General features: G+C 37.9%; 1 protein-coding gene across 2 annotated transcripts in view; it reads right to left on the bottom strand.

The window, feature by feature from the left end:
- The window catches only part of LOC121327843 (T-lymphoma invasion and metastasis-inducing protein 1-like), a 108,874-nt gene that overhangs the window by 69,103 nt on the left and 18,830 nt on the right, over nucleotides 1-20,941 (bottom strand). Inside the window, exon 1 of one of the 2 annotated variants that reach the window (XM_041272098.1) lies at nucleotides 184-319. The exons of the other annotated variant lie outside the window; for it this stretch is intronic. The gene's annotated coding sequence lies outside the window, so the exon portion shown is untranslated. Of the gene's footprint in view, nucleotides 1-183; nucleotides 320-20,941 lie in introns of those variants that run through there. 2 annotated transcript variants of the gene reach the window in all.

Genomic DNA, 20,941 nt, shown 5'->3' with positions numbered 1-20,941 from the left:
GTACCCTAGAAAGCATAACTCCGATTTCCCGACAGTGTTCACTGTAAATTGTGTAACAGTTGAGTTCCATGACATATCAATACACCTTTCAAACTGTGGTGCCTTTCTTTGTACTGTATTTAACCACTTTCAAGGAAATTGGAAGGCACAGGGTGAAAAATAAATAAATCAAAAGAGCTTTACCTTTACACTGTAGAATTCAAGACACATATTTACCCAATTCCAAAACCGTTTACAGTAAATCCAAAAGAGATGTAACAAGGAAGCATAAGTTCCATTCCAATTGTTTCTAACACTGTTGTTTCAACTCCACTGTGAGGATAAGATCTCTCTCTCTCTCTCTCTCTCTCTCTCTCTCTCTCTCTCTCTCTCTCTCTGCAAGCGTTAAAAGGCAGCTTCCTATACCTGGGACCCTACAATTCTGAGAAATTACTGTAGCAAAAACAGGAACAGGCCATTTAAACAATAAACTTTCCTTTTAAACAACCATGGCACACTGGAAAAACATTTTGGCATCACTCAGTATTTGTAGATTTCTACCCCTGGATTAACATTTTATATTGAGGTTTAACATTTCCTCAAAAACAACACTGGGAAACGGTCAGGTTCCTTGAAATGAGTAGAATGTAGGATTCAAAAAAGGCATTTAATTTCTAATAAATAGAAATAAAAAACTGATTCAGCATGAAACTGTTTATTTGATAATCGTAAATGAACCGGTTTAAACCCCATTATCCATTTCCCTATCAATTTACTAATAACCCCAAAAGCAGAACTCTAATTACAGACACGATTAGGTGCCAAAGAAATGGGCAGATTAAAGCAACTGCTGTATTTGTTCAGATTATTATATTGTATTGCCAGTATACTGTAGCTCTGTATCTTCATGCCAAACTAAGTGCAACACAGTGGATTGATGTTTTTAAATAGAAACTTCAAATGAATGACGCATTGTTGTCATAGCACCAGAGGTGGTTCCGTCAGTGATGACATCATGGCAGACCAGTTTAAAGGTGTACCAGCCAAGTAGAAAGAAGACTACAGTAGCTCAATGTCTCCCAGCAAGCTGTGCTGACATACTGTATATATCCAGGTTTTTGGCTTGATTGAGGTTCCATCGTATAAAAGACTTACCGTAAATATTTTAATAAACATACCGTAGCTTAGCTTGTTTTACTTGTGTTGATGTTAGTTTATTGTAAATGTGCAAGAGAGGGTTGTGTGGGTAGGATCTCCTGCCCCTGCCGCCCCTCCCAAACAATTCAGTTTATAGAATTTCAGAAACTGCAGTGAAAAAGGAGGAAAATAAACTCACAGACCTCACTATCATGCCTGTAACTCGTATTTAGCAGCATTCTTTAATTATTTATTTTTTAATGTTTCGACACTTGGTTTTGGACAACTTTTTTGGTAAAAAAAAAACAAAAAAAAACAAGTCAGACATTTAATCTCAATCTATGACTGAAGAGCAGTCTAGGAGCAGGAGTAAGTGAAGCTGTGGGATTCCAATGTCCAGAAAGCAGCATAGTTTCTTGTCTCACGAGACCCTAAAACATCAAAAGACCCTGCCCCCTGTCCCACAGTAAACTCAACAATTTAATCTCAGCAGAAAAAAAAGCAACCAAAAATATATGGGGGTTACTGCAGACAAATGTGACACTTGCCACAGCACTATTGAAACATCAGAAGTTTTGTATGCAGCAAGTCCATCTACTGTCTGGCCCACTGTGTCCAAAACTGACAGACAAGAGACACACCTTCAGCAGACCTAGGAATGTGCTTTTGGTACATTTTTATGGATGTTTAAATGCCATGCAGGTGTCAGTGTTTAAACCATGTCTACACACACTATTTATATTACACTATGATGTATACTGACAGCTCTGGTTAGTATTGTCCAAGCAAAGAACCCCTAAATAAGCAAATAATATCTTAACATTGGAAAGACTTTACTACAAATTAAAAATAAATAAAAATAAATGTAAAATTAGAAACTGAAATTAGTACTGTCGTTCGATTAATTTTGGATTGGTTAAATGGGCACTAGTTGGTTAACCGGTAGATTCATCCGTGCATATTTTTAATAAAGATAACGATCTTATAGCAGCTATCCTACATGTAATACTTAAACCAACAGAATCTATATATATTTAAAAAAAAATGTAAAAAGCCAAATGGGAATTTGGTCTTTTTAAAAGCACTTGTATAATTATTTTTATCTTAGTAAATGTCTCTCTTTGTATTAGTGCTGCACTGCTGAGATGTACCTGTGCTGTCCCTGTGGGCACAAAGTGAATACACTAAACTAAACCTTTTTTCCCCCATTATATTTTCATATCAAAGAATAAAACAAAACCAATAATAATAATAATAATAATAATAATTGTTCTGGTAAATTAAAGCCTATACATAATTCATTTACATGTACACGTTCTTTGAATTAATATTGGGGGGGGAACAAAAAAAAAAAAAAACTTGTCCTACACGTGTTCACATGGATGTAATGGGCTAAATGTCAGTCGCCACCTGGAGCGTTCTGTTTATTATGGAGGTTTGCTTTTTACTGCATTCAGTAACTCCATCCACAGTAATTTCTGAATGTTTTTATTTCAAATGGTGAAGCATTGAACGTGCTTTTTGTGGTATGGAAATTCTGTTTGGCATAATTTACATACCGCGGTTCTCGTCTGGTTCCTCAAAATACCGTGTCTTCGCTTTGTTCCTTTGTTTATACATGCCATTTTATTAAAAATATATAATAAAACTTCAGAAAAACACTTGTCATTAACTGTATTACTCAGTGGAGTTGATACCATACCACACCCACTACAGCAATGAAAAACAGAGTGCACCGATGAAGCGCCAGATCAACCAAGAATAAAAAACACCCCATTGTCAATCTTTTTGTTGCTACTTGGGAGGCAATTGCCAAACCCCTTCCTTTTTTATAATATCCGCCCTTACTGTGACACCAGATACACAATGGACTGGCTGTATATGATGATACATTACTAAAATGAATACCAAAAAAAAAAGTTTGGTGAAATTTGTCAAGTGACCGATTTACTAGCATATTATTCAACGTTTTTCTAACTTCTTTAGAGTTTGCAGGTTTAAAATTTCCCATCCCTAATTACAAGCCCATCGCCCATCACACTACCTCACTGCAATAAGCAGCTAGGGTACATACTACTGGATTCTGAATGAATGAATAAAAATCACAAACATAAATTCATCAGTTTTGCTTTCGGAGTTAATCAATTAAACTGGAGTTACTGGTTTTGCATTGTTGCTATACGCTAAACCACCAAGCGCTTCCAGACTAAATACAGAGCTGTAGCTGGGATGCATCGCTGCATCTTACTTTAGCAACACAACTCGCACTTCAGTGCCGTCTTCAAGACGACACAAAATCGACTTAACGATTTCACTTTAAATTCATGGGGGTAAAACAGAATAGCATATATGCACACTCCCTTTTACTTTTTTTTTTTTTGAGGGATTCTAACAGGGCGAGAAGCCCTGTACATGTATTTGTTTATTTATTTTATAATGGGTATCCACTGTATATAAAGGACGGTGAAGAGCCGACTGTGGTGTTATTGTTGATTTGAATGGATGTTGTGTTAATTAAAAATACGATGTTTTCTTTGTTATTGTTTGGTTTGGATGAGGTCTGGCAGATGCGATGGTAGCAGTTCTTATCTGCCAGACATCTCGCGAGAATGTGGCTGCTGACTTTTTTTGAATTATTGTTTAAGCGTTTGTAATTATTTTGTTAAAATAACCTGCATATAAACCTGCAGCACTCGGTTCCGGGTGGGAGTTCAGACCGAGAGCAGTTTAAAAACAAAACAAAAAATATACCGTACACAGGATCAGTGAAAGCGATCTGCCAGCCTGACCTGTGCGTTTAGTTTTGGCGTTTGTGGTAAGACACAGTACTGCACAGACTACGTTAGTGCTACTGCATGTTATGGTTTTGTTTGTGTTTTCAATTAATTGTTTATTATCCCAAATAAGAAAATTGAATATTTTTTTCTCTCTCAAATCAACACAAGTAATGTGTTTAGCGTAAACAGAACAGCTGGATCTCTCACAGAGAACTGTCAAGCTTTTATTGAACAGTTTCAAATCTAAAATCAACGGAGTTGAAAACAATTCTTTAAGAAATTAGTGGCCAAGTCCTTTACAGTATGCATCTTCCACTACACACAAATGTGTGAAGTTTGAATATTTTTTTTTTTTTTAAAGATACAGTAAGATGATTAGTGTCAACACCCAGTAAAACTGGATGAAATGGTTAATGTCAACATCCACAAAAACCTTTTCGGTTTACAATATCATTTCTATTGCCTGCAGTGATCATTACCTGTAGATAAGTGGCCTGGTCTTTGACAGTCTACAGTTCAGGACACCCAAAACCACTGTCACTGAACAGACTGCTGCTTTGTGCATAAACCAAATTTATCCACACTCAATTCCTATGAGAAGCTGACTCGTTTTTGTTTTCAAAAATATGTTCAGCTAACATACACAGTACGTTGCCATTCCTGTTTTTTTTGTTTGTTTTGTTTTTTTGTTTGTTTTTTCGTTTTTGTTTTTTTTTTTAAGTATAGCTTGGACAAAAAGTACTGCAACAGGTTTTCCCAGCAGACAAGCCTACACATGTACAACAGATAAGTTAGCCACTTTACAGAAAGCTAATGAAAAACTAAACATAAAATAAGCTGCACACTATATATATTACCTGCAGAAATGTCACTGAATATATCTGCTGTGTGTACATAATTAATAAAAGGATTGGGTGAACACACCTTTGGGGTTCAACAAATTCCGTTACTGTCAATGCAGACAATGGAGAGTCTATCATGTTTTATCTGCTACGAGCCATTTCATTTGTATCTGAGCTCTCGTTACACACTGTCCATGCCTGGGTGTAACCTTTGTCTCAAAGAGGTGCTTTTACTTGCAGTTCTGACTTGCTGAAAGGAAATCAGAGTGACTGGATATAGAATTCAACTGACTGGTTGGAGTCCAACACGTTATTAGAGTTACATTTTGACATACATTAGGTAGTGTGCACAAGGAGTTGTGCGTTTGTCGTCTTTATAAACCAAGTGCGCTTTGAAGGAGCAATGGTGAAGTAGTTTTTCATACAGCGTTTCGGCTGTGCAGATGTTTGATACGATGTGCTTGAATAAAACTTTTGATATTGATGATGATGTTTAAAATGCATTTGTAATGACTGCAGTTGGCGTTTGAAGGTATGAGTATAACCGCATCGCTTCTAATTTTAGTAGTCCATAAATGTACATTGTGTGTGTGTGTGTGTGTGTGTTTTGTACAGCCTTTCTGCTGGAGATTATGTGAGATTAAGACAGAACAAAGGGAACTTGACTGCTGAAACCTTGTGAGCCACAAGCATGATTCCTGCTCCGGTTTACATGGTTTTTACAGCTATTTTTATCGTGAGAAAGCGATTGACCCTGCCGTTAAAGTTGTTTTGCCAAAAGGACATCCTTTTGCTGTTTCACGATGTATTCGCGTGACAACATCACAGTCATGACTGTAGAATCAATTTTTAAATGCATGTGAATCAAGCCATAGTTGATCATGTTGCTTTTCATTTTATTCATTTATTCAAAAATCTACATCAAATCCATATTTGGTGTGACCACCCTTTGCCTTCAAAACAGCATCAATTCTTCTAGGTGCACTTGCACAAAGTCAGGGGTTTTGTAGGCATATAGTCAGGTGTATGATTAAACAATTTTACCAAACAAGTGCTAATGATCATCAATTCAATATGTAGGTTGAAACACAATCATTAACTGAAACAGAAACAGCTGTGTAGGAGGAATAAAACTGGGTGAGGAACAGCCAAACTCAGCTAACAAGGTAAAGTTGCTGAAGACAGTTTACTGTCAAAAGTCATAAACCATGGCAAGACTAAGCACAGCAACAAGACACAAGGTAGTTATACTGCATCAGCAAGGTCTCTCCCAGGAAGAAATTTCAAGGCAGATAGGGGTTTTCAGATGTGAAGAAGCACAAAGAAACAGGCAATGTTGAGGACCGTAGACGCAGTGATCGGCCAAGGAAACTTACTGCAGCAGATGAAAGACACATCATGCTTACTTCCCTTTGCAATCGGAAGCTGTCCAGCAATGCCATCAGCTCAGATTTGGCAAAAAACAATGGCACCCTGGTACACCCATCTACTGTCCGGAGAAGTCTGGTCGGAAGACTTGCGGCCAAAAAGCCATACCTCCAACGTGGAAGCAAGGCCAAGCGACTCAACTATGCACGAAAACACAGGAACTGGGGTGCAGAAAAATGGCATCAGGTGCTCTGGACTGATGAGTCAAAATTTGAAATATTTGGCTGTAGCAGAAGGCAGTTTGTTTGCCGAAGGGCTGGAGAGCGGTACACGAATGAGTGTCTGCAGGCAACAGTGAAGCATGGTGGAGGTGCCTTGCAAGTTTGGGGCTGCCTTTCTGCAAATGGAGTTGTGGATTTGGTCAGAATTCATGGTCTCCTCAATGCTGAGAAGTACAGGCAGATACTTATCCATCATGCAATACCATCAGGGAGGCATCTGATTGGCCCCAAATTTATTCTGCAGCATGACAACAACCCCAAACATACAGCGAAAGTCATTAAGAACTATCTTCAGCATACAGAAGAACAAGGAGTCCTGGAAGTGATGGTGTAGCCCCCACAGAGCCCTGATCTCAACATCATCGAGTCTGTCTGGGATTAAATGAAGAGAGAGAAGCAACTGAGGCTGCCTAAATCCACAGAAGAACTGTGGTTAGTTCTCCAAGATGTTTGGGCCAACCTACCTGCCGAGTTCCTTCAAAAACTGTGTGCAAGTGTACCTAGAAGAATTATTTTGAATTGTTTTGAAGGCAAAGGGTGGTCACACCAAATATGAATTTGATGTAGATTTTTCTTCTGTTCACTCACTTTGCATTTTGTTAATTGATAAATATAAACTATTAACATGTCTATTTTTGAAAGCATTCTTACTTTACAGCATTTTTTCACACCTACCTAAAACTTTTGCACATTACTGTATGTCAACTTTGAAATACAGTGCAGGAAACCAGATGCTTCCCAGGCAAAAGAAAAATACTGACCTTGATGTTAACTGTCTAATGATGTCATGATGTATGAAGAGATGCTATCGTTTTTGCTATCATTTTTGTTATTATATATATATATATATATATATATATATATATATATATATATATATATATATATATATATTTTTTTTTTTTATTTGAATGAAAATCTGAATGACTAAAACTCAAACCTTTCAGGTTAAATATTTATTAAGCTGTATCAAAGAAAAAGCTATTCGAGTTAACCGATAAATGTTTTGTTTTCTTATGAATAATCCCACAGGTCCCTGCTTTTTTCAGTAACTACCAAACACATATTCATGGAGATAATCATACTTCTCCAAGTTCAAGCAGCATAGAGTAGCCAGGGGACAGACATGCTGTAAGTAAAGCCAAATGAAAGAATTACAGGTCAGCACTGAAAAACGGGTATATGTGGCCCACTAATCTATATTCAGCATTAGCCATTTATTTTAAAAATAATTTATCAAACTTACTACCAAAAAGACTACAAGCCTAGATTAAAAAAATACTGATGTGGATTTACCGTACAGCCTGCTTTTCAATACTGTATCATCCATATGCGTTAAGGTATTCAAAATACAATTATTTGTTTGACACTGTACATTCATTTTTGATAGAATATGCTGGTTACAAACTGGAAAATGTAAAGGTCGGGTTTTCATTAGTAAAAAAGGAAAAATGAATAACCCATTAATAATAAGTTTTAGTCTGTTAGCATCTGAGTACCACTAGGTAGTCAAAATTCCCACCTGTATCAGATGTATACTGCATTGTCCACACATCAAGATACTTCACCTCCTAATCTATTGAATTTTCTTATGGTATATTGACAAGTATTGCAGTTTTGCACTATTAACATAGCTTTTAAAATCTAACCCAATGACAACTTACTCTGACAAGCACCCTTTGGCAACAGCCATCACCACCTTGGTACAGTAATGCTGGTGTGAATGACTGGAGCGGCTGGATTTAAATCAATGGAATAGATCCCTTGTCCTGCGTCACACGGTGCATTTAAGCTTCCTAACGATTGTCTGTTAGGACCTGCTGCAATCAAGAGCTAACATTATGAACTAGAATCATGTATTATTCTGTATCTTCAGCTCTTACCTTATATTCAAACCAGTGCAGACACAGAGGGTCCTCATAAATCACAGACTTAGCACACAGTACGTGGAAGACTATTGTCAAATACAAACCTAAACATATATAGAAGGCTAGGATGGAATAATAAAAATAAAGATTAAAAAATTATAAATTTGATTAAAAACAACATGTGATGAAAAACTATTAAGATTATGTTTTAAAACATTGACTAGTGTAAAGATTATACAAACATGTAAAGGAAAAATGTTATTTTAACATAACCTTTCATGTCCTCTGGAATAAGAACTGTAATCAATGACATTTACATGTGACTTGTATTTTGCTTCTGCTGTACTGTATCTAACTTAACTAAATTACTAGAAAGAAAGAAAGAAAGAAAGAAAGAAAGAAAGAAAGAAAGAAAGAAAGATTGGTCCAAAATCAAGGCAGTTATTGTATTCACAGTGTAGTGTGTGACAAAGAGTTCAAATGAAATGTATTTAATGTAGGGGTGTGCAATTCTTGAAAAAAACGTATTGTCCAAGGGACAAAAATGCTAGAAAAATCTACTTGTCCTTCTTAATTTACTTGCCCCCTCCCCATCACACAAAACACACACAAAAAAGTAGAATATAACTTGTAGGATTTTGGTTTTATTTAACAGTGAATACAATCAATTAGTGAGGAGCGGATTTCTTTCTGTGCAATTTGGAACACATTTGCTAGTACATTTAAGTGACATACTAAGAGTACAACTATAACAAGCAATACTTGGGAGTTATTCAAATATAAAAATAGCTTCTGCCTGTCTTTATAAGCTGAATTCAACTCCTGATGTACAGGTGTTTTAGTTAGTTGCATCACAGATATTCAGATTTTTGTTGACACTCTTTCAGTTTTGTAACTGGTGAACCCCAGAGTTTTAAAAGGACTTGTGTATAACCTTTCAAGTTTCTCTGCATTTTTTTTTCCACTATTTTTCAACCAAAATGCACGCAATATTTACAGTAGACTCTACCAAATTCTGCAAAGACAAAATGTTTTTTCTTTTGTTTCTTTCTATTGTATACAGTAGAACCCCAGAGTTACGAACACCAAACTTATAAACCGACGGTCAACCAAACCCCCTCTTTCAACCAGAAGTATGCAGTCACTCAATCATGCGTGGAATGAAACCAGATAGGCGCTCAGACATAAGTGACGTGCTGGTCATGGAGAAGGCAAAACTACTGTACCAACAAATGTATTCAGAAAGGTGAGGAAGATTTCAAAGCAAGTATTTTAGTTTTAAACAAAGCACAGGTTTATTTTCAAACCAAAAGGAGGCTGAACGACTGAGCAAGCTGCACGAATGCATTTTGTTTAAAAACAAGCACAACGTTAACCTAGGTTTTCATGGACATTTAAATCTGTGTTTTAGCTACAGTTACGATTTCAATGGTCTCTTCAAATTTAGTCTTTTTCCATTTATAGTTCTGTTTTAAAGACCTTAGAACCATAAACAATGAGTATTGCATTAATGTGCTGTATCACTGTATTATTCTTCAGATTGACAGTGTACACATTTATTAAAACATTGGGTTATTATCATAATCCTGATTCCCTGAAATAGGAATATTAACCATTACAAAATGGGTCAGTACACCCAAGCTGTTGCAAGGACATAAAGCATACATAACAACTGCAGAGGACAAGCCAACTGCCTTGTGCCTGAATTAATTACCAGCAGTAAGGACCCATCTTACTGTATATGTGTATACCTAACTGTCACAAGACATGGTATACAAAACTGAGTTACAAGCTAAGCAAAGACTCTTGTGCTACAACAGTGTTCCTGTAACTGAAAAACATTACAAGGACTCGCCTCTAATGTTCTATTGTGAAGATGGATTGGGAAGCCACCCTCAATATTTTCGTGCCAAATCCAGGATTCTGCGGGTCCATGATGTTCAGCCGATAGAACCTGGCAAACGTATGGGAAGAAGCCCAAACCGCTGCACCCTGGAACAAAGCCCATGAAGGTCGTCTGACCCCTAGTGGAACGGCCGGTGAGCTTCTCGGGCACGGGGCAGATTGGCCATTTCATAAGTAGTGTGTATTGCACCTGTTATCCATTTGGATAGATGCTGTTTAGTCAGAGCCTATCCCTCAGGCTTAGCTCTGTAACAGACAAAAAATTGTTCTGACTGCCTCCAGCTTTTAGTTCTGTCCACATAATAGTGCTTGAGAGAGCCAGAGCTGTCTGCGTGCAGCCACCAATGCTGCCAGGTTTCTGCCTATTGCTTGTCTGCTATGCTTGGACAACCATAGCAGATTCCTGGCAATTAGGCACAGCTCTTCCAGTTGCTGAGACAAGGGTCTATGGTTCTCAGAGAGGGACCCCATAAGTTGAGCCTGGTAAGCTACACGTATTTAGCCAGGTGTGCGGTAAACGCGCTAGCTGCGTATGCTTTCTTTAAGATGACTTCCGTCACTCTACACTGCTTATTCGGGCATTCCTTGGCTAGTAAGGACTGGTTGGAATGCTGAACAAGTGCTGCAGCAGGGCCTGTACTGCCAAAAAGTTGATAAGACCCAGCTTGTCCGCTCTGAACACTGTACAGTGAGTATACAGAACAGCAAACTGCAGCAGCTGTAGCTGGGTGAGCCCAAGTAGACTGGAGGGGCAGCAGGATTGATAGAGGGCTGCTTGTCATAAATTAAGCGCCTCTAATAACAGCACACCAGTGACCCCTGTGGCTAATATGGCGCCTGCGGGTCTGCAGTGGAGCCATTCAGATCTGCATTGTCCTCCAGCACTATAGGTCTGATGGCTTCGCTGTGGATCCACAGTGGGGGGGGGAAGACTGCTAGGCAGGACACATTTCGGAGGAAGTGTGTCAGCCGCCGTTTCCCAAGTCGCCAGGTGTTTGCAGCAGTGAACCGGGATTAATAAGAACACAATTGGCAATCCTAAATTGGGGAGATAAATGGTGCAAGAATCATTGGCAATGACAGGTCCCTTGTTTTAGGCCAAGAAACCTTTAACGGCGCAGTAGCTTGCTGCATTAAGGGCATAAGCTCCAACGACAGAGGAAGCTGCGTAACCAGGATGTCCGATTCAGCATCAACCGATGGGAACCCCACGTCCTGATCGTCAACCTCCTCAGATAGACACTAAGTCACTCTCTAACCCACTAGCCACTGCCTGCAAAGGTGCCGGGGAGTAGGTCCTGGAGGATCCAGTATTGCCGGTTGCACTGAGCGCTCTTGTAGCAGCTCAGTTAAAATTGCCTGCTAACATGACACAACCTCCCAGAGCCATCTGTCTTATATGCCGAACGTGAGTAGTGGCTTTTCTTCCTTCTCCATTTTTGGAGGAAGGGAAGGTGAAGGGGATTTGGAAGATGAAGAGGAAGAAGACGATGAACTACATATCTCAGCTCTACTCTTCCAAGCGCTGCTCTCCGTCCCCCCAGACATTTTAACAGTGCTGTGTGCACACTATGTGCTCAGAACTGACACTAGGTACTGACATTGAGTACACTTGGTACCAATCCTCGGTACCTACACAGGACTGAGGACCAACATTTGGCACTGACCCAGTTGCACTCGGTACCGGTCCTTGGTAGCGACCCAATTCACTAGGTACCAACACAGAGGCTCGATACCCACAAGTATTCAAAATACTAAAAAGGTATTGACAATGTCAACCCAAGGGACTTTTTCGACCTGAAAAAACAAACAAGGACCAGAGGTCACAAATGGAGAGTAGACAAAGGGGCATTCAAAACAGAAAATAGGAAGCACTTTTTTTACACGGAGAATTGTGAGGGTCTGGATCCAACTCCCCAGTAATGTTGTAGAAGGGGACACCCTGGGATCCTTCAAGAAGTTGCTTTATGAGATTCTGGGATCAATAAGCTACTAACAACCAAAAACGAGCAAGATAGGCCAAATGGCCTCCTTTCATTTGTAAACTTTATGTTCTTATGTTCTAATTGATACAGACATGGGGCGCTCGACGCCAACACAGGTCCTTGGTACTGCTATTCGGTACCAACACTCGGAACCAACCCTCGGTACCAAAACAATAACGTTGAATTCGCAACCGAGAAGTGGGGCGATAAACGCAATTACTGCTAGTGGCACGTCAGCAGGGATGGCCACCTACAAGTCAACCACTGGCTAAACTACTAGTCAGTACAAACACAAGACTAGCAGTAGGTTGCACCAGAACAGCAAACTTGGTCCCTTAGCTACTGTTATGTAGCAAGTAGCAGGGATGCCCACCTGCACAAGCCACTGGCTAATTTCTTAGTCAGTACAAACACGAGACTAGAAATAGCCTGCTTGCGAACAAGCCTTTGTAAAAGTGGAGCTTAGATAGCTGCAGTAAAACAGCAACAAGCTGCTAAGTAGGCAAGCCCACAGCAGCTGCTCGTGTTTCAATACTTCCCTTCCTGTAAGAAAGAAAGAAACACAGTATATACACACACAACCAAAAATAAATGCAAAGCGAAAGCACACGGTAAATCAAACTAAATTAGTAATTATTAAATAATATATTTCAAAATATTCTGATATGTAAATTTAAGCTGAACAAGTTATTAACTTTGTGCCCTAAGATCCCAGGAGGGGCGGCAGTAGAGCCACAGGCTTCCCACTGCACACAAGGCCGCGTTGGGACTTAACCAGCGCTAGCTGAAAACGCAGAATATACAGAAAATACACAGTATACACAGAAAACACTTTTTTTTTGCGAAATTGATGATTAATATCAACGTTTATTTTAGAAAGAATTTACAGGGTTTTTTTTTCAATTTTTATTTTTCAATTCAAGCAGATAATGGATGAAATCGACTCTTACGCTTTAAAACAAACCAGACTTTTTATGCCATTGAGAAACATCTAATTTATCACATTCAACATGCAACAAAACCATGGTTGCCAACATTGTAATTGATATAACGATCGGTCACAATGGAGCTATACCTTGTAAAGATAAAGATCCTAGTACACATATTTAAACTTGTCTCAAATAAACTAAGAAAACGTAGCATGTAAAAGTGTACTACATAAATGTACAGCATACACTTACAAGTAAAAATAATATGCACAGAACAAAACATTAGATAGCTGAACAGAAGCAACCTGTACTTAATATTCAGAGTCTGAGCTCTGTTCCTCTCCTGCTTCAGCACAGCTGGACTCAATGGAACACAAGGCAGAGCTGCCCACTTCATCCTGTGTGGAGACTTCAGCCGTCTGTCAGGGTATTGTTCACTATATTCATTAAGTGTTTTACGCCACATTTTCAAATCAAACTAGTAACTATCATTGTATACCTATAGCAAAAACTTACCTACACCTTAACCTGCTAATTTCAGAGGCGCTTAAAATGACAGGCATTGTAGCTGGCAAATGAAAGTGCCAAGTCAGTGCAGGTCTTGATGACTGACAGTCATTTAAACAAATGAGAGCATTCTAGCGCTGCTTCAGTCAACAATATCTCTCAGAATAGGATGAAATGACTGACAGTAAAACTACAGTGGTCTAGTAAGGGCAATAGGGTATTACTGCAGCTGCTGTCTCATAGCGGAAGTTGACGTTGTCACATGGTATGTAGTATGTAGTGGGTATACGTAGTGGGTGGTATTGCATTGTATAAACAATGAAGTAAACCCTAAAACTGTGTTTTCATCAATAACCAACAGAAATGCATTCATCGTCACACTAAGTCGAAAATAACATGTCATGTTAAAATTCTATTGCACTTTAGCGTCCATCTGAATGGGTTATTTAACATGGTATATGATATGTCTGGTTTCAAATGCCTGCACTGGTATTTCATAATTGCTTTTAATATATACTTGTTTTTATCTAAACACATTTTCTACCATATTGTTTGTTTTTGTTTACTTTCTGTGGTAGATACTCCTTTGTTCCCATTCCAAAAAGTACTACAGTATACTATAGTACTAATATAATACATCATATAGTAATACTATATTACTTTATAGTATACTATAGTACATCATAGTAGTACTATAGTATACTGTAGTACTTTATATCATAGTAGTACAACAGTATATTTTAGTACTTCATATTAACACTGTATGTCATAGCATTTTGTAGTAGTACTTTAAGTACCACCTCTGCTTAAATGCACTTCTTATTCTGGGTTACTTGTAAATACCTCTGCACCACACTCTACCTCAAATCCATCACAAAAATACCTCTACACCTTCTTCTACTTCAAATCCATCACACAAACACCTCAAATCAATCACACAAACACCTCTGCACCAACTTCTACCTCATATAAAAATCCTTCACACAAACACCTCTGCACCTTCTTCAAGCTCATATAAAAATCCTTCACACCGTATAGCAAGTTCACGATCACCAACCGCAGCACACTTACTGGTCAGAATTTTTACATGTATGAAAGAAACAATTGCTGCTGGAACTATAGTCAAGTTTTACCTTGATCAAGGACATTATGTCAACAAATCTCTCATTCTCTATGGTATTTATATATTTTTTATTTTTTAACCATGTTTCACACGGAAATGTCTGATAAACAATGACATCATTAGTTAGGCAGAAATCCACGGAGCACCAACTGTGGCTGTATTAGGGCGGTTGTAACACACACACACAGTTAGTGCGCATTAACTAACCAAACTGAATTAATAACCGCTCTCGATACTTGCTCTGAAAAGGATTAACTAGTGTGGTTGTCACTGCCCTTTGTAACCGAACTGTGTGTATATACAAACCGTATTAAGAGCAAAAGGTACTCACAACCGCATTTAGCCTGTGTGTGTACGTAACCTTAGTCACAAGAAAATTGTTCCAGTTCTGATAAGTTTGTTGGGGATCAAAATTTTCAATTGGATTCAAGTCAGGACTTGGATGTGACAGAAAGACAATGATTCTTGGTGGTAAAACTCTATCCCGACTTGTGAGGGCACTAAGTAACGGGAACAGAATACTCTTGACTACTTGACCTGACACTTTGTTCCGAGGGTTAAAAGGAAGTCTCATGTAGAAAAAGACGGAGCTTCGGGACACTAACTCATTGACCCGGATAGCAGATGATGTGGCAGCTGCAATCGTTTACCAAGGGGTCATGTGTGACAGTATAAATAGGGGTTGAAGCAACGTTATCTGTTCCTTTGTTTTGGTTGTGTCATTGACCTGGAAGGACCTGTACTGTTGGTGAAATAAATTGCAAGTGTTTACTTGTACTGTCTATTGTTGAGTGTATTCACTAGACGGCTAACTCGTTCCAGAGCTGTCGCCAGAGGCCAGCACAAACTCAGAACAGCACTTCACTTATACAACCATAAAACTGTATTGCACCACAATCACCAATTCATGCACTAACCAGACTTGTGTATGTGTTTTATGTTTAATGTGGGGACACAAGAACGGAACTGTTATTTCAGGACCAGCTTGGGAGATTATATATGCAAGTAATACACGACACTGTATTACTTACCATCATTATTATTTCCTGTCTGTTTCACCATCTGGCACTGGGCAAAAACAACTAATAAAAACAAACCTTTCAACTGGATTACAATTGTCTGTCTGTTCCTTAATCACCTGCACTTGTACACTATTAACCATTTTGCCACACTGGGCCATCAAGCACATTAATTCTCTTCTTGTTGAACCACTCCAGTGTGGCTTTGGCTTTGTGCTTCGGGTCATCGTCCTGCTGAAATGTGAATTTCCTCCTTAGTTTTCAGTCCTGGCTGATTCAAAACAGTTTTTCCTCAAGGATTCACCTATACTTTACACCATCCATTCTCCCCTCTATCCTGACAAGCTTCCCAGTCCCTGCTGAAGAGAAGCATCCCCATAATATGATGCTGCCACCACCATGATTGGGATGGCGTTGACTGGTGATGTACAGTGTTGGGCTTGCTCCAGACATAACGCTTGGAAAGTTCGAAAAGTTCAATTTTTGTCTCGTCTGACCACAAAACCTTTCACATATCTGCAATAATATCTACATGCTTTTTCGCAAATTCTATAGTGCTCTAAGATTAAGCTTTCTGAGCAATAGCTTCTTTCTTGACACCCGTCCATACAGGCCAGCTTTGTGTAGGGACTGGCTTATTGTTGATGTGTGAACACTGATTCCCATCTCAGACACAGAACTTTGCAGATCTCTCAAGGTCATTGTTGGCTTCAGGAGTGACATGCCGAACCAGTTTCCTGCTTGCCCGGCTGCTCGGTTTGGGAGGGTGACCTGATCTGGGTAGTGTCTGGGTGGTATGATGCATCTTCCACTTCTTAATGACAGACTTCACTTTGCTGAGAGGGATAATCAGCACCTTTGAAATTTTCTTTTACCCTTCTCCTGCTCTGTGCCTCTCTACCATTTTATCCCTGACTTGTTTTGAAAGCTCCTTGGTCTTCAGGTTGCTTTGTTGGATCACTATGCAAGTTGCAGCTTGAAAGTCTTTATCTACCTGGGGGAAATTATCTACAAGTTAAACCACTTTGAGTACACACAGGCTGAAGCCATTTCAATAATTGTTATCTTTCAAACAAATCATTTGCACCTGAGCTGATTTAGGGCTGCAATAGCAAAGGGGTTGAATACTTATGTAACTGAGATTAATCTGTTTCTCTCTGTAAATTATTCTTATTTATATTCTATATGCATGTTTTAACTTTGTCAATAGGTGGAGTAGTTTGTGTAGAGTCTACATGTAAAGTCTAATTTGAAAGTGTCACGGAGTACGCTCAGGTGCCAACAAAATGTGAAAACTTTGCAGGGGGTGAAAACTTCTGCAAACCACTGTATATATAAGCATTCCATTTCTATCATTGTAAACATACTATATTTGTCAATCTTCATGTTTTAACAGTTTCACAAAATCAATGGATTGTGCATGTCCAATAAATAATTAATATTGCTTGTTTTTAATAAAGCAATTAAATCGAAAATGTAAATATGGTAAAACAGCAAACTAGGTTAGTGCTTCTAAACAATAAAGCAAGTTTTTTTTTGTAATACATCCGAATAAGTACACACATTATAGACTGCTTATTATAACTAACTCCTGTCAACTTTCTAATCCGCTAATACCTTAGCAACTACTGTGTTTTTTTTTTTTTTGTTCTTTTCTACCTTTACTAGATTGCTGCATTTAAATATCAGGTTAACGTATGAACAAAGTAGTACCACTTAATTGCTAATTTACAAAAAACGCAAATAACAGTAATATCTTAAATTTAAAAATTTGCCTGTGCGTTGCCAGAATCTCTCAGGCAGCCATTTCTGGGTTTCTTTGTACCCAATAGAAGATCAACTTCTTCCACAGCGAGCTAATCAGAAGTGATAGGGGTGGGACGTAAACACTTCTACAATTCAGTTTTCAGAAACTTGTGTGGCTCTCTATAAAATACATCCAGAGTGTCTTTCTAGCAACAGAACAAACATAGGAAAAATAAATGAATAAAAACCATGTGTCTGACGGGTGAATTATAAAGGCAAAACCTGTTGTTCATCACACAAACCTCGTTGTCCCGGGTGTCGAGCAATATGAATTGCTTCAATATATGCTACCTGTTGGTTACTGTACTTCTCAATAATCAATTCACCTACACTGTGCCAACAGTATTTATTTGTTGTCAATTTTACATACTGTAGTCCCGCCAGCAAAAAAAAAAAAAAAAAAAAAAAAACACAGCCCCTACATGCAGAATTTCCAAAGCATAGCAAAAAAAACAAAAAGTTGTGCATTTTTCTTCAGTGGTACCTACTATTTCCATTAAGTGTCACTAAAGTACTGCAAAAACACTATCTGTAGCGTAATGAGAAGTGTGGCGGGATTCAGAGTAGGGTGAAGCAACTTATATATGCCATACAATCTCAAATAAAATGGCTTGGACACATTAAACACTGTGATTGGCTGAACAAGATCACATGACCGTGCAATCACCTCTGAAGATCGATGCGCATCTGGGTCACCTTAAAATAAATAAATAAATAAAAAAAAAAAAAGAAAAACTTCACCACCACACTGGCAGTTAAGGATTTAAGTTCAGGCCACACAGGTATTCAGCATTTTTATATTTCGTTTATAGTCAAACACTAACAGAAATGAAATTGACTTGTAAAAAATGTAAATGATCAATTTCCTTTAAAATCTGAAAATAACTCTTCGGGCCACGACGATAGTTCCTGGAAAGCCCCGGGCCGAAGTGCCAAATTCTGCTGGACTATAGGATCTAAAAATCAAGGTGGAGATCGGTTGCGCTGGCTCTTAACTAAGGGGACACAGATCACTAAAAAAACTAAAGCAAGCCCTAGTTCATATTTTCAAGAATATGGTTTAAAAAGTTAAATACATTGTGATAATTGTAATATAAATTAGGGTTTTTGATTTTCTGTTTTAACCGATAAAAAAAAGATAAAACAACCCAGACACACACACAAAAAAAAATGCAATCGGTGTGTAGCCAATAAACACGGGAAAACACTGGAAATGGTTCACGTTAACTTCACCTTCACGTCAACTTCAAAAATGCTACAAACACACAAAAACAAACTACCTTTCCCAGTGCAGCTGGGCAATGTCCCTTCTTCCTGACTTGTATCTGTCATTGAGTCTATCTGAATACTTTAAACCCACCCCAACTACTGATGGCAGCAAATTCCTACATTTCTATCGGAGACTCCGCTTACAAGATTTAAAATGAGATTACAATTAGGAAAGCAGACTTGTTTTCAGGATTTAAAGCTAGGAAGGTTATACTCATACCTGCCGACGGCAGTCATTATAACGGTACATTTTAAAGATCATTAGTATTAAAATGAAAGACAAACTATCGAATACAACTCAAAAGTTTTATTCAAGCACGTCATGTCAAACATCTGCACAGCCGAAACACCGTATTAAATGAACAATTAAACATAAAATTGTTGATTTTCTAACTTACAACATATAAAGCACTACTTAAAAAAATGAAAAGCTATAATAAAAAAAAAAAACATTTCAAAAGAAACTAGTGTGTAAATAGGCATATGCACAAACAAAACTGTAAAAACAAAAAACAAAGTAGCATATGATTTATCATGCGTGTGTGCCACTCGCAGTACAGAATCAAGCTTGAGCTGCTGCAGCTTTGCAGTTTTCTGATCAAAATGTTTCTGTGGCTAGTTTGAAAATCTCCCCTTCTCCTTCCTATACTATATATATATATATATATATATATATATATATATATATATATATATATATATATATATATATATATTGTTGTTATAAGTTATAAACATGTACTGTAAAAATGTAGCTTTTAGATGTTCCACAAAACACACATAAACATACATTTTAAGCAGTAAAACTTGTAGAAATTATATTTTATATAATTGTGTGTGTTGGAAAGGTAACCAGACAAACAAGTAGCTAATGCGTGGCGTAATTCAGAATGTGCGCTACAATACGTGAATTAATTTCTCTTGTTAAATGTTTTTATCTTCATGGCAATGCTTGATGCTCTCCTCACGATATTCAGTCGTTCTTTTCCTAATTACTAGGCAGACACAGACATTTAAATATCCCCTCCCTAAACGACTATGAATCGATTAATCTGCATTGGCACGGACGATTTTTTTTCCTAAATCAGAACTGCACAGCAACACATTTCCTGAAAAGTACAGCAAACAGGTCATGAGGAAAACTGTCATGACTTGTGCATGTAAACAACGCCACTTTTATATTTCAGTTATGTCAGTAAATACAGAAACATAACGCAGGTTGTCTTAAGGGGCAGGTTTAATATTAGGGTATTATGTTACAGTATTACAAGTATAAATTACATCTGACCCTCCTTTTAAACAGTCAAGTATTCAAATATTTGTCCCAGCACTAACAATTTATCCTCCAATTTTGAATATCTCATCTCGTGTATTCACTTTATACAAAAGAGTGTCTGTCTGATTTAAAACATCCAGGGCAGTATAACAAAATGAAATAACACTAAGCAAACTGTACAGTAAAATGGCTTGCTTTACTCTCCAATGTTGTTTGTTTTCATAGAACAAAATACAAAAAGGGTCCTAACACTCTACAGTAGAATTATTGTGGGGGACAATGCACAAAAAGACCCTTTGTCTTCAAAAAAATTATACAAGGTTTATTCAGACTGAGAAACAGAAGCCGGTCTGTTGTCAAATGAGCCAAAACAGACTGCAGACAGAATACAATAAAACAGTATACTGAACTATGGACAATTTAAATGAAGTCTCTCACACAGTTTGAAAATACACCAGGTAAAATATTTTCAAATCATGGATCAGTTCCAATGCATGTAATGTACTGTATTTTCATTAAAAGGTGTCTTCAGTAACAAAAACACAGTAGTCTAGAGCGATAAATTCTACAATAAAAATATAGGTACATTAACATAGCTTTATTCTAAAGCTGACTTACTGTACTTCTGTACAAAGTTTCAGATTATGTCATGTAGTTCTAAAGATGCAGTTATGTAGCACTTGTGATTTACAATGTTTGTATGTGGGCATGGGGAAGTCACAATTAGTTCATGTGCAGACGGTTCCGGGGCCAGACTGAATGATTAGCAATTGAGTCCCGGCACAGCTATACATAGAGGCACAAACCACTCACTGGGGTTAGTGTGTTCAGAGGCAGAACGAGAGATACAAAAATAATATTGAAAGTAAT

Source organism: Polyodon spathula, chromosome 15, assembly GCF_017654505.1.
Source record: "Polyodon spathula isolate WHYD16114869_AA chromosome 15, ASM1765450v1, whole genome shotgun sequence".
NCBI classification, from domain to species: Eukaryota; Metazoa; Chordata; class Actinopteri; order Acipenseriformes; family Polyodontidae; genus Polyodon; species Polyodon spathula.
This window is presented reverse-complemented; position numbering and strand designations above follow the sequence as displayed.